The sequence below is a fragment of the Triticum dicoccoides genome, chromosome 1A, assembly GCF_002162155.2.
Source record: "Triticum dicoccoides isolate Atlit2015 ecotype Zavitan chromosome 1A, WEW_v2.0, whole genome shotgun sequence".
Classification (NCBI taxonomy): Eukaryota; Viridiplantae; Streptophyta; class Magnoliopsida; order Poales; family Poaceae; genus Triticum; species Triticum dicoccoides.
This window is the reverse complement of record NC_041380.1, coordinates 538,462,414-538,474,523: the sequence shown is the minus strand read 5'-3', so window position 1 is coordinate 538,474,523 and position 12,110 is coordinate 538,462,414.

The following is a 12,110-nucleotide window of genomic DNA, read 5'->3' as shown; positions in this document are numbered from 1 at the left end:
CATGTCTTAATTAAGCGGGCATATGTAAGCAAAAACATGTAGCTAGCTAGTAGGCAAAAACAGAGAATTTGTAGTACAAGACAGTGTGACTCACTGGAAGTTGTAAGGATGTAGTATATCTTCATTGCTATTGAGGCACTTCAAGAACTCTAGCATGCTGTCCTCTACACTTTTTTCATAATATTTATCTATTTTCCATGTGTATTCATTAACGGTGTTTGGGTCAATGAACCCAATGCCATAGCGTCCACCTTTATTCATTTCATACATCTTCATCCTGCATAATACCACAGAAAAGAATATAGTGAAGATAATTACAGGTAATGATTGATCAAAAGGATCACTACACAACTAGCTTGAGACTTAAATTACAGAAAGAAATCACTTACAGACAATAGCAACTGACGATAGATTTGTCGAGTGCGTCTTGATTGTATAACTGAAACAGTTCAGAATACTCAACGGCCACAGCTTTCTCATGGTAGTAATGATCCTTCTTGACATTCACCATGAGGGACTCTCGATTGGAAATCTTGGTAATGTCCATCTACCATTGATGCAATTCATACATTCTCGTTGGGAGCTTCTTGACCTCGTCTGGCTCGACCAAAGGTTGGCCCCGGACATATTTCCGTTTTATTTCCTCCTCTCTAAGCAGAGACATGGGCTCGATCTTGAGGAGTTGTCCAACAGTGATCTTGAGGATTCCAGCCTGCATTATATGCTCCTGGGTTATTACCACATCGCCCAGCTGGGGAACGTTAATGGTTTGCCCACAATAATATTGGGCGCGCGTACTCTCATGTGTTGTTGGCACAACAAGCGGGGGGATTGATTGCGCCGCCTGTTCTCCCAGCTGGGGAACGATTTTACCGCATTTTTGCCAGCTAATTTGCTCGAGCTTGAGCTCGCCTCTTTCTGTAGACGTGCTCGATTTAACTTCTTGAGGTGGCGCTCATAGTCTGTGTCAACTGGCTTGGGAGCTGGTGGTCTAGCCATACGAATGAAGTGGTCAATCTTTTCCTCAGCCACTTTCTCCCTTGGCGGCGGTGGTGGTTTCGGTGCAAAATGGGCGTCCACTTCTGCTCGCACTATGGCATTGTTTTGCTCCTCGGTCATGTCGTAAGGCCTCTGAGGAAGAGGAGTGATGCTTGGACCATATTTATATCGCTTGCCTCCGCCTGTACTTCTTGTACTACCTCGACTCGTACCGCTACGCACTATAGCTGCGGGGTGTCTCTTCTGTGATTGCTGAGGCGGCGGAGACGGCTGACGTGGCTGAGTTGGACGAGGAGGAGTGGCCTGAAGCAGTGCCGGACTTGGAGGAGGAGTGGCCTGAATTTGTGCCGGACTTGGAGGAGGAGTGGACGTCTGACGCTGTGTCGGACTTGGAGGAGGAGTGGCCTGACACTTTGCCGGACTTGGAGGAGGAGGAGTGGCCTCACGCGTTGGTGGACTTGGAGGAGCGGGAGTCTGCTGACTCGGTGATGGACTTCGACGAGGAGTCAGGTGACGCGGTGTCGGTGGCCTTCGAAAGACGATGCAATCCTTTCTCCATAGGATGACACGATGTATGGCCTCTCTCAATGTGTGCTCGTCGTCACCTCCAGGAATGTCAAGCTGTAGCCCCGAATATGGGTCCACCACCTCATCAACCAGGACACGAGCATAGCTCGCTGGAATCGGGTTGCAATGGAAGGTTGCCTCGGGGGGATTTGTAAAAGCAATGGCGTCCGCCACCTTCATGGATATGTTCTTCATTTTGAAGTGTAGCTCGTAGTTAGTGTTCTCCATGATGTCATCCACGGGGTATCTATCCAGCATTGCGTCGCCCGGGGCGGAACCCATGCTGCTTCTCGGCATGGATGGGGCGGTGCTATCCAATGCTGGATCATCCGCTAGCTGCTGCAGCTGCTGAGACCCCCTTTGCTGGCTAAGTGAGTCGATCTGCTCCTGCTGCCGCTGGAATTTGACTGCCAAGTCCGCGTGCTTTGATTCTAGGCCTTGAAGGCGTTCATAGTCCAGCTTCCTCTGCTCCTCCTCCATCTTCCTCTCCTTCTCCTCCGCAATCTTCTTTCTCGCACGGGTTCTGTAGTCAGCCCCAGTCCGAAAACCCCTCATACAACGGAATAGCGCCCTTGCCTCGTGTTCTTCCCGGGTGTTCAGGATTTCCCAGGGCACGCGTAAGCTCGTCGTTCTCTCTGTTGGGCTGGAACACCCCCGATCGAGCCTCTTCTATTGCAACAAGTATCGCATTGTCGGCTCCGTTCAGACATGCCTTCGTCGAAACTTTGCCTGTCTTCGGGTCCAACTCCCCCCCCCCCCATGCGCATAGAACCAAGTCCTGCACCTGGGGGGCCAGCTCCTAGTAACCGGAGTGACACCTGTATCCTCCATCTCTTTCTCAAACTTATCCCACTTAGGCATTGCCACCGCGTAGCCACCTGGCCCCAGCTTATGGAACTTATCCTTTTTTCGGCATTCTTCTTGTTTATTCTCGACCGTTCCTTAGCTAATTCCGAATCCTTGAATTTCACGAAATCGTCCCAATGAGCACTTTGCTTCTCTAGTGTTCCCTCGAATACTGGAGTCTTCCTTCCTCCCTTGACGTACTTGTCCCATTCACGATTCTTGTGGTTCTTGAATGCAACCGTCATCTTCCTAAGAGCAACGTCCTTGACTTTCTGCACATCTGCATCTATGAAATGATCTGGTAGGGTGAAATATTCCATGAGAGTATCCCAAAGCAGACCTTTTTGTCTGTCATCGACAAAAGTAAGATCTGGACGTGGCTTTGCTGACTCTCTCCATTCTTGAAGGGAGATCGGGAGTTGGTCCTTCACAAGAACTCCGCACTGACGAACGAACTTGTCCGCAATCTTCTTAGGCGCTAATGGTTCGCCATTAGGTTTGATGGCCTCGATATTGTACTTTACGCCCTCCTTCAACTTTTTGTTCGGGCCTCGTTTCGTCCTGTTGCCTGAAGATTTGCTCGATCCGAATGGCTGAAAGAAGAAAGATCGATTCATTAATATATCTTCAAGTCATTTAAAACATGTTCACCAGATGCCTGCTTATATAAATATATATACCTCGCCGGTCTTTGTTGTTTCAAGATCAACATTTTCTTCGTCATCATCATAATCATAGTTCATGACTTCATCAATTCGGTCGTCGCGATCGAATATCATATCACCCTTCCCAGTGTTGTTTAGAAATTCGGAGCCGTCATAATCTTCTTTATTCTGATCATCATCTGGCCCACGAGGATGGCGTATCATATCGAACAGGGTCTGTTCTCCCTCTCTGCCGGTATTGTCCGCCATAGCTTTTATTTAACTAATCCAAAAGAAATATAAAACAATTTAGTATTCAAATTACATCGTCTCGAATAATAGATATAATCTCGAATACATCGTCTCGAATAATAGATATAATCTCGAATACATCATCTCGAATAATATATAATCTCGAATACATCGTCTCGAATATTATATATCGAATACATCACTGGCTAGGTAGCTAATAAAGATCGAATACTACAGAAGAATTTAGGACACTCGCGGTTCCTGCGGCGCGGGCGGTGGACACCCAAAGAGAAGGAACCCTCACAGGATCATAGGTGAAGTGAGATCCCTGAAGAAACTGCCAGGTATTGGAGAACCTGCCGCCCTCTAACGCAACCATGTAGCGATGGACGTGCTCGTCCTCCTCCCTAACACGGCGACGTACCACCTTCGGCGGGGCCGGCTCCCTCCACACCGAAAGTGGCCCACGCGAAAGCCACCAAACGAGATCAGGGTCGACGACGGGACCCGGGGCCGGGTTCCTCATCAAGCGGCGCGCCCCTCCAGGCAGCACCTCCCAGTGCTAGCCCGGCGGAGCCTAGTCCCGGACATGGGTCAGCCGAACGTCGTCGCGGAAGGGTCGACGGCGAGGATGCGGGCCGGGCATCGCCGAGAACAAATACTAGCTATATGCCCGCAAAAAGTAACCTTTTTTAATGATTGGATTTTGATAACTAAAATTTCTAACATTTATATATAACTAACATTTCTATAAGATTTCTAACAATGCTATATAACTAACATTTCTATAACATTTCTAATATTTCTATAACTAAAAAACAGAAAACAAATTATAACATTTCTATATAATTAACATTTATACTATTTGACATTAATCTAATCTAATTAATTAATTCATCTAAAACTTTGTATGAAAAACAGAAAAACAGAAAAAACTAAAAACTAAAAACAGAAAAATTGTGTGTGTGTGTGCGCGTGTAGTGTGTGTGTGTGTGCATGTAGTGTGTGTGTGTGCAGGCCCGCGTGTGTGTGCGCTACGGCCGGTGCCGGCGCGCGGTGGCTTTGATCGATTGGAGGGAGGAGAGGGGCCGGGGGAGGGGCTCACAGCGCGCACGGGCGAGGTCGAGGCGACGGCGACGGCGAGGCGTGGTCGATCCAAGGCGACGGCGGCGAGGCGAGGGGACGGCGACGGCCGGTGCGACGACCGGGACAGGCCAGTGACGGGGGCGCCGCGGAGTCGACGGGGACGACGAGACGAGGACGGGGGCGTCGCGGAGTCGACGAGGACGGCGCGACAGGGGCGGCGACGGTGCGGGACGGGGCGGCGGCAGAGAGAAGTGGGAGATGAGAAACTGAAATTTTTCGAAGTGTTTTCATATATAGGGGACACCTTTAGTACCTGTTGGTGCCACCAACCGGTACTAAAGGTCTGTTTTGGCCAGGTCAAGCGGCGGGAAGCGCACCCCTTTAGTATCGGTTGGTGGCACCAACCGGTACTAAAGGGGGGTCTTTAGTACCGGTTGGTGCCACCAACCGGTACTAAAGGTGGTGCGCTGGCGCAGGTGCGGTGCGGCAAGTTTAGTCCCACCTCGCTAGGCGAGGGGCTCCCGTACTAGTTTATAAGCCCCAGTGCGGTAGCTCTCTCGAGCTCCTCTCTTAAGCAAGCCTTCCGGGCCTACGTGTGATGCTATGCCCTGATGGGCCTATTGGGCTAGCGGGCCTGCATTCTGGCCCAATTACAATTTGGGTTTCTGGTCGTATGCAGGCCGCTGTGGTCCAGTAGGTGGGCTTTTTTCATTTAGTTTTTTCTTTTCTGCTTTATTTATTTAGTTTTATTTATTTTTAGTTGTTTTTTTGCTGTATTTAGAGTTTCTTTGTGAATATTTTTGCTTTAGGTACAAAAGTTAGAAACTTTCTGTTAGTGTCGGTAGTTTTCAAATTTGAATAGTTTAAATTTTGAATTATTTGAAATTTGTGTGAATCACTAGTTTGTGAATAACTTAACTTTAAAAATCAATAAAGGCATGAAAGAATTTTTTGCACATAAAATTTCTTCACGTTTCAAATGCCAAAACACATAACTACCCTAACTATTACAGAGATTCCCTCCTGGGTGTGAAACACAGAAGAAAGTGATGATAGTGAAGCCGATCACATCCCAGATCTTTGGGTGTGAAACTTTTTCTTCGCGTGTGTCCCTTTGCGCCGTAACCATGGAAAATCTTCATCATTTAACGGGATGCTCGGGTCAATATTCACTGTGAATGGAGCAATTTCATCAAACTTTTCATAATCTTCTGACATGTCTATCTTGTCATCCACTCCCACGATGTTTCTCTTCCCAGAAAGAACTATGTGCCGCTTTGGCTCATCGTACGATGCATTCCCTTCCTTATCTTTTCTTTTTCTCGGCTTGGTAGACATGTCCTTCATATAGAAAACCTGTGCCACATCATTGGCTAGGACGAATGGTTCGTCTGCATACGCAAGATTGTTGAGATCCATTGTTGTCATTCCGTACTGCGGGTCTTCCGTTACCCCGCCTCGTGTCATATTGACCCATTTGCACCGAAACAAAGGGACCTTCAAACCACGTCGATAGTCAAGTTCCCATATGTCCTGTATATAACCATAATATGTTTCCTTTCCCGTCTTGGTTTCTGCATCAAAGCAGACACCACTGTTTTGGTTGGTGCTCTTCTTATCTTGGGCGATCGTGTAAAATGTATTACCATTTATCTCGTACCCCTTGAAAGTCATTATATTCGAAGATGGTAACTGGGACAACAAGTACATGTCATCTTCAATAGAGGCGTCATGCATGGTACGTGTCTGCAACCAGCTGGCGAAACTCCTGGTTTGTTCACGTGTAATCCAGTCATCAGACCGCTCCGGGTGTTTGGAGCGTAGCAAATTCTTGTGTTCATCCATATACGGAGCCACCAAGGCGGAATTCTGTAGAACTGTGTAGTGTGCTTCAGTGAGAGAATGTCCGTCCATACATATTATTTGTTCCCCTCCTAGCGTGCCTTTTCCATCCAGTCTGCCCTTATGCCGCGATTCAGGAACACCAATCGGCTTAAGGTCAGGAATAAAGTCAATACAAAACTCAATGACCTCCTCATTGTGATGGCCCTTGGAGATGCTTCCTTCTGGCCTAGCACGGTTATGAACATATTTCTTTAAGACTCCCATGAACCTCTCAAAGGGGAACATATTATGTAGAAATACAGGACCCAAAACGTTAATCTCTTCGCATAGGTGAACTAGGACGTGCGTCATGATGTTGAAGAAGGATGGTGGGAACACCAACTCAAAACTGACAAGACATTGCACCAAATCATTCTCTAACCTTGGCATGATTTCTGGATCGATTACCTTCTGAGAGATTGCATTGAGAAATGCACATAGCTTCACAATGGCTAATCGAACGTTTTCCGGTAGAAGCCCCCTCAATGCAACCGGAAGCAGTTGCGTCATAATCACGTGGCAGTCATGAGACTTTAGGTTCTGGAAATTTTTCTCTATCATGTTTATTATTCCCTTTATATTCGACGAGAAGCCAGACGGTACCTTAATACTGAGGAGGCATTCAAAGAAGATTTCCTTCTCTTCTTTGGTAAGAGCGTAGCTTGCATGACCCTGATGTATGCCGTCTTTTCCGTGCATACGTTGCTGGTCCTCCCGTGCCTTAGGTGTATATTTTGTCTTCCCATACACGCCCAAGAAGCCAAGCAGGGTCACAAAAAGATTCTTCGTCACGTGCATCATGTCGATTGCGGAGCGGACCTCTAGGTCTATCCAATAGGGCAGGTCCGAAAATATAGATTTCTTCTTCCACATGGGTGCGCGTCCGTCAGCGTCATTCGGAACAGGTTGTTCACTTGTACCCTTTCCAAAGACCACCTTCAAATCCTTGACCATATCATGTACATCAGCACCAGTACAGTGGCGAGGCTTCGTCCGGTGATCCGCCTCACCTTTGAAATGCTTGCCTTTCATTCTTACTGGATGCCTGATCGAAAGAAATCGACGATGTCCCAGGTACACATTCTTCTTACAATTAGCCAAATATATACTGTCGGTATCGTCCAAACAGTGCGTGCATGCGCGGTATCCCTTGTCTGTCTGTCCTGAAAGGTTACTGAGAGCAGGCCAATCATTGATGGTCATGAACAGCAACACCTTTAGGTCAAATTCTTCGCCCATGTGCTCATCCCATGCACGTACACCTGTTCCATTCCACAGTTGTAAGAGTTCTTCAACTAATGGCCTTACGTACACATCAATGTCGTTGCCGGGTTGCTTAGGGCCTTCGATGAGCACTGGCATCATAATGAACTTCCGCTTCATGCACAACCAAGGAGGAAGGTTATACAAACATAGAGTCATAGGCCAGGTGCTATGGTTGTTGCTCTGCTCCCCAAAAGGATTAATGCCATCTGCGCTTAGACCAAACCATACGCTCCTTGCGTCATCTGCAAACTCCTTCCCGTACTTTCTTTCGATATTTCTCCACTGTGACCCGTCAGCGGGTACTCTCAACTTTCCGTCTTTCTTACGGTCTTCTCTGTGTCACCGCATCGCCTTGGCATGCTCTTTGTTTTGGAACAAACGTTTCAACCGTGGTATTATAGCAGCATACCACATCACCTTGGCAGGAATCTTCTTCCTGGGGCGCTCGCCCTCGATATCACCAGGGCCATCGCGGCTGATCTTATAGCGTAATGCACCGCATACCGGGCAAGCGTTCAAATCCTCGTACTCACCGCGGTAGAGGATGCAATCATTAGGGCATGCATGTATCTTCTGCACCTCTAACCCTAGAGGGCAGACAACCTTCTTTGCTTCGTACGTACTCTCGGGCAATTCGTTGTCCTTTGGAAGCATATCCTTTATCATTACCAGCAACTTTCCAAATCCCTTGTCAGATACACCATTCTCTGCCTTCCATTGCAGCAATTCCAGTGTGGTGCCCAGCTTTTTCTTGTCACCTACGCAATTCGGGTACAACAATTTTTTGTGATCCTCTAACATGCGCTGCAACTTCTTCTTCTCCAAATCACTTGCGCAGTTTCTCTTTGCATCGGCAATGGCCCGACCTAGATCATCAACGGGCTCATCTGATGCCTCTTCTTTAGCTTCTTCCCGCATTGCCGGCTGAGCTTCTTCCCGCATTACCGGCTCAGCTTCTTCCCCCATTGTTGTATCATCGTATTCAGGGAACCCATGGCCAGGATAGCTGTCATCGTCCTCTTCTTCTTCATTGTCTTCCATCATAACCCCTCTTTCTCCGTGCTTGGTCCAAACATTATAGTGGGGCACGAAACCGGACTTAAACAGGTGGACGTGAATGGTTCTTGACTTAGAGTAATTTTGACCATTCTTACAGACAGCACACGGACAAGGCATAAAACCATCCGCCCGCTTGTTTGCCTCAGCCGCAAGCAGAAAAGTTTGCACGCCATTAATGAACTCGGGAGAGCATCGGTCATCGTACATCCATTGTCGGCTCATCTTCAATACACAACACCAAAACACCAAATTAATACAAGTTCATACATAAAGTTCATACAACACTTAAATGCAACAAACAAATAACTCTCTAGCTAAAGCATTTAAATGCAACAACAAATGCGATCAAGATCGCAACTAAGGTAACAATTGATCCAACAACATAATGATACCAAGCCTCACTATCGATGGCATATTTTCTAATCTTTCTAATCTTCAAGCGCATTTTCTCCATCTTGATCTTGTGATCATCGACGACATCGGCAACATGCAACTCCAATTCCATCTTCTCCCCCTCAATTCTTTTCAATTTTTCTTTCAAGTACTCGTTTTCTCTTTCAACTAAATTTAACCTCTCGACAATAGGGTCGGTTGGAATTTCCGGTTCACATACCTCCTAGAAAAAATATCTATGTCAACTTGATGGGCATAATTTGTCATAAACACGAAATGCAACTAGTTTTAAAAGAGAATATACCACATCCGAATCATAACAAGGACGAGGGCCGACGGGGACGGATATCAAAACCATGGCACTATGTATAACAAACAACGTACGGGTAAGATAATTATACGAGTAACTATATATCCAAATCACACAAACATCAATTTTTATATAAAATTTCATGAACAAGAGGCTCACCACAAGGTGGTGCCGGCGACGGGACGGTGCGGGCGATCGACGGTGGTTACGACAGAGATTTAGAAGGAACTAAGTAAACCACACCTACATATGCAAACTAAGTGTTATTTTGACCTCAATTTTCATATAAATCAAATACTACCACATATAATTCCTCCCAAATTACTAAAACCCACAATTAATCACTATATAAATCAATGCAAGAGCTAATCTAGCAATGAGAGATGAAAGGACAAAGTTGCTAACCTTTGTGATCATTTGAATGGATGGGGGCCTGCAAATCTTGACAAATTTGGGGCAAAATTTGTGATGAACTCGAGAGGAGAAGGGAAGAACAGAGGAGAGGGAGAGGGGAAAGGGAGAAGAACAGAGTGCGGGTGGACGAAGGGTTTATATAGGACGAGCTTTAGTACCGGTTCGTGCCATGAACCGGTACTAAAGGTGCTGGAGGGGCCCCACTCTGACAACATCCTGCCACCACACTCTTTAGTACCGGTTCATGGCACGAACCGATGCTAAAGGTTCGCCACGAACCGGTACTAAAGAGTTCCTCCCGCCTAGACATTGGAACCGGCACTAATGGACACAGTAGTGCCGGTTCTGTTACAAACCGGGACTAATGTGTCTCACATTTGACCCTTTTTCTACTAGTATAAAATAAACGGTAATAGAAATAGCTAAGTGTTGGAAGATTAATATGATGGAAAATAGACCCGGGGGCCATAGGTTTCACTAGTAGCTTCTCTCAAGATAGCATAAGTATTACGATGGGTAAATGAATTACTGTCGAGCAATTGATAGAATTGAGCATAGTTATGAGAATATCTAGGTACGATCATGTATATAGGCATCACGTCTGTGACAAGTAGACCAACTCCTGCCTGCATCGACTACTATTACTCCACACATCGACCGCTATCCAGCATGCATCTAGAGTATTAAGTTCATAAGAACGGAGTAACGCTTTAAGCAAGATGACATGATGTAGAGGGATAAACTCAAGTAATATGATATAAACCCCATCTTTTTATCCTCGATGGCAACAATACAATACGTGTCCTTTCCCTTTCTGTCACTGTGATCGAGCACCGCAAGATTGAACCCAAAGCTAAGCACTTCTCCCATTGCAAGAAAGATCAATCTAGTAGGCCAAACCAAACTGATAATTCGAAGAGACTTGCAAACATAACCAATCATACATAAAAGAATTTAGAGGAGATTCAAATATTGTTCATAGATAAACTTGATCATAAACCCACAATTCATCGGATCTCGACAAACACACCACAAAATAAGATTACATCGAATAGATCTCCAAGAAGATCGAGGAGAACTTTGTATTGAGATCCAAAGAGAGAGAAGAAGCCATCTAGCTAATAACTATGGACCTGAAGGTCTGAGGTAAACTACTCACACGTCATCAGAGAGGCTATGGTGTTGATGTAGAAGCCCTCCATGATCAATGCCCCCTCCGGCGGAGCGCCGGAAAAGGCCCCAAGATGGGATCTCACGGGTACAGAAGGTTGCGGCGGTGGAAATAGGGTTTTGGCTCCGTATATGATGTTTCTAGGGTATATGGGTATATATAGGAGGAAGAAGTACGTCGGTGGAGCAATGTGAGGCCCACGAGGGTGGAGGGCGCGCCCAGGGGGATAGGCGCGCCCCCCTGCCTCGTGCTGTCCTCGTTGATTGCTTTACATAGACTCCAAGTCCTCCGGATCATGTTTGTTCTGAAAATCACGTTCCCGAAGGTTTCATTCCGTTTGGACTCCGTTTGATATTCTTTTTCTGCGAAACACTAAAATAGGCAAAAAAAAAACAGCAATTTGGGATACGTTGGAGATACGTTGGAGACGTATCAAGCATCCCTAAGCTTAATTCCTGCTCGTCCTCGAGTAGGTAAATGATAAAAACAAAATTTTTGACGTGGAATGCTACTTAGCATAATTTTCAACGTAACCCTCTTAATTGTGGTATGAATATTCAGATCCGAAAGATTCAAGATAATGGTTTAATATTGACATAAAAGTAATAATACTTCAAGCATACTAACTAAGCAATTATGTCTTCTCAAAATAACATGGCCAAAGAAAGTTCATCCCTACAAAATCATATAGTTTGGTTATGCTCCATCTTCGTCACACAAAAAACTCAAATCACGCACAACCCCGGTTTCAGCCAAGCAATTGTTTCATACTTTAGAATTTTCAAACTTTTTCAAATTTCACACAATACATGAGCGTGACCCATGGACATAGCACTATGGGTGGAATAGAATATAATGATGGGGGTTATGTGGTGAAGATAAATAAAAGGAGAAAGTCTCACATCAACGCGGCTAATCAACGTGCTATGGAGATGCCCATCAATTGATGTTAATGTGAGGAGTAGGGATTGCCATGCAATGGATGCACTAGAGCTATAAATGTATGAAAGCTCAATAAAAGAAACTAAGTGGGTGTGCATCCAACTTGCTTTCTCATGAAGACCTAGGGCATTTGAGGAAGCCCATTGTTGGAATATACAAGCCAAGTTCTATAACGAAAAATTCCCACTAGTATATGAAAGTGACGAAACAAGAGACTATCTATCATAAGGATCATGGTGCTACTTTGAAGCACAAGTATGGAAAAGGATAGTAGCAT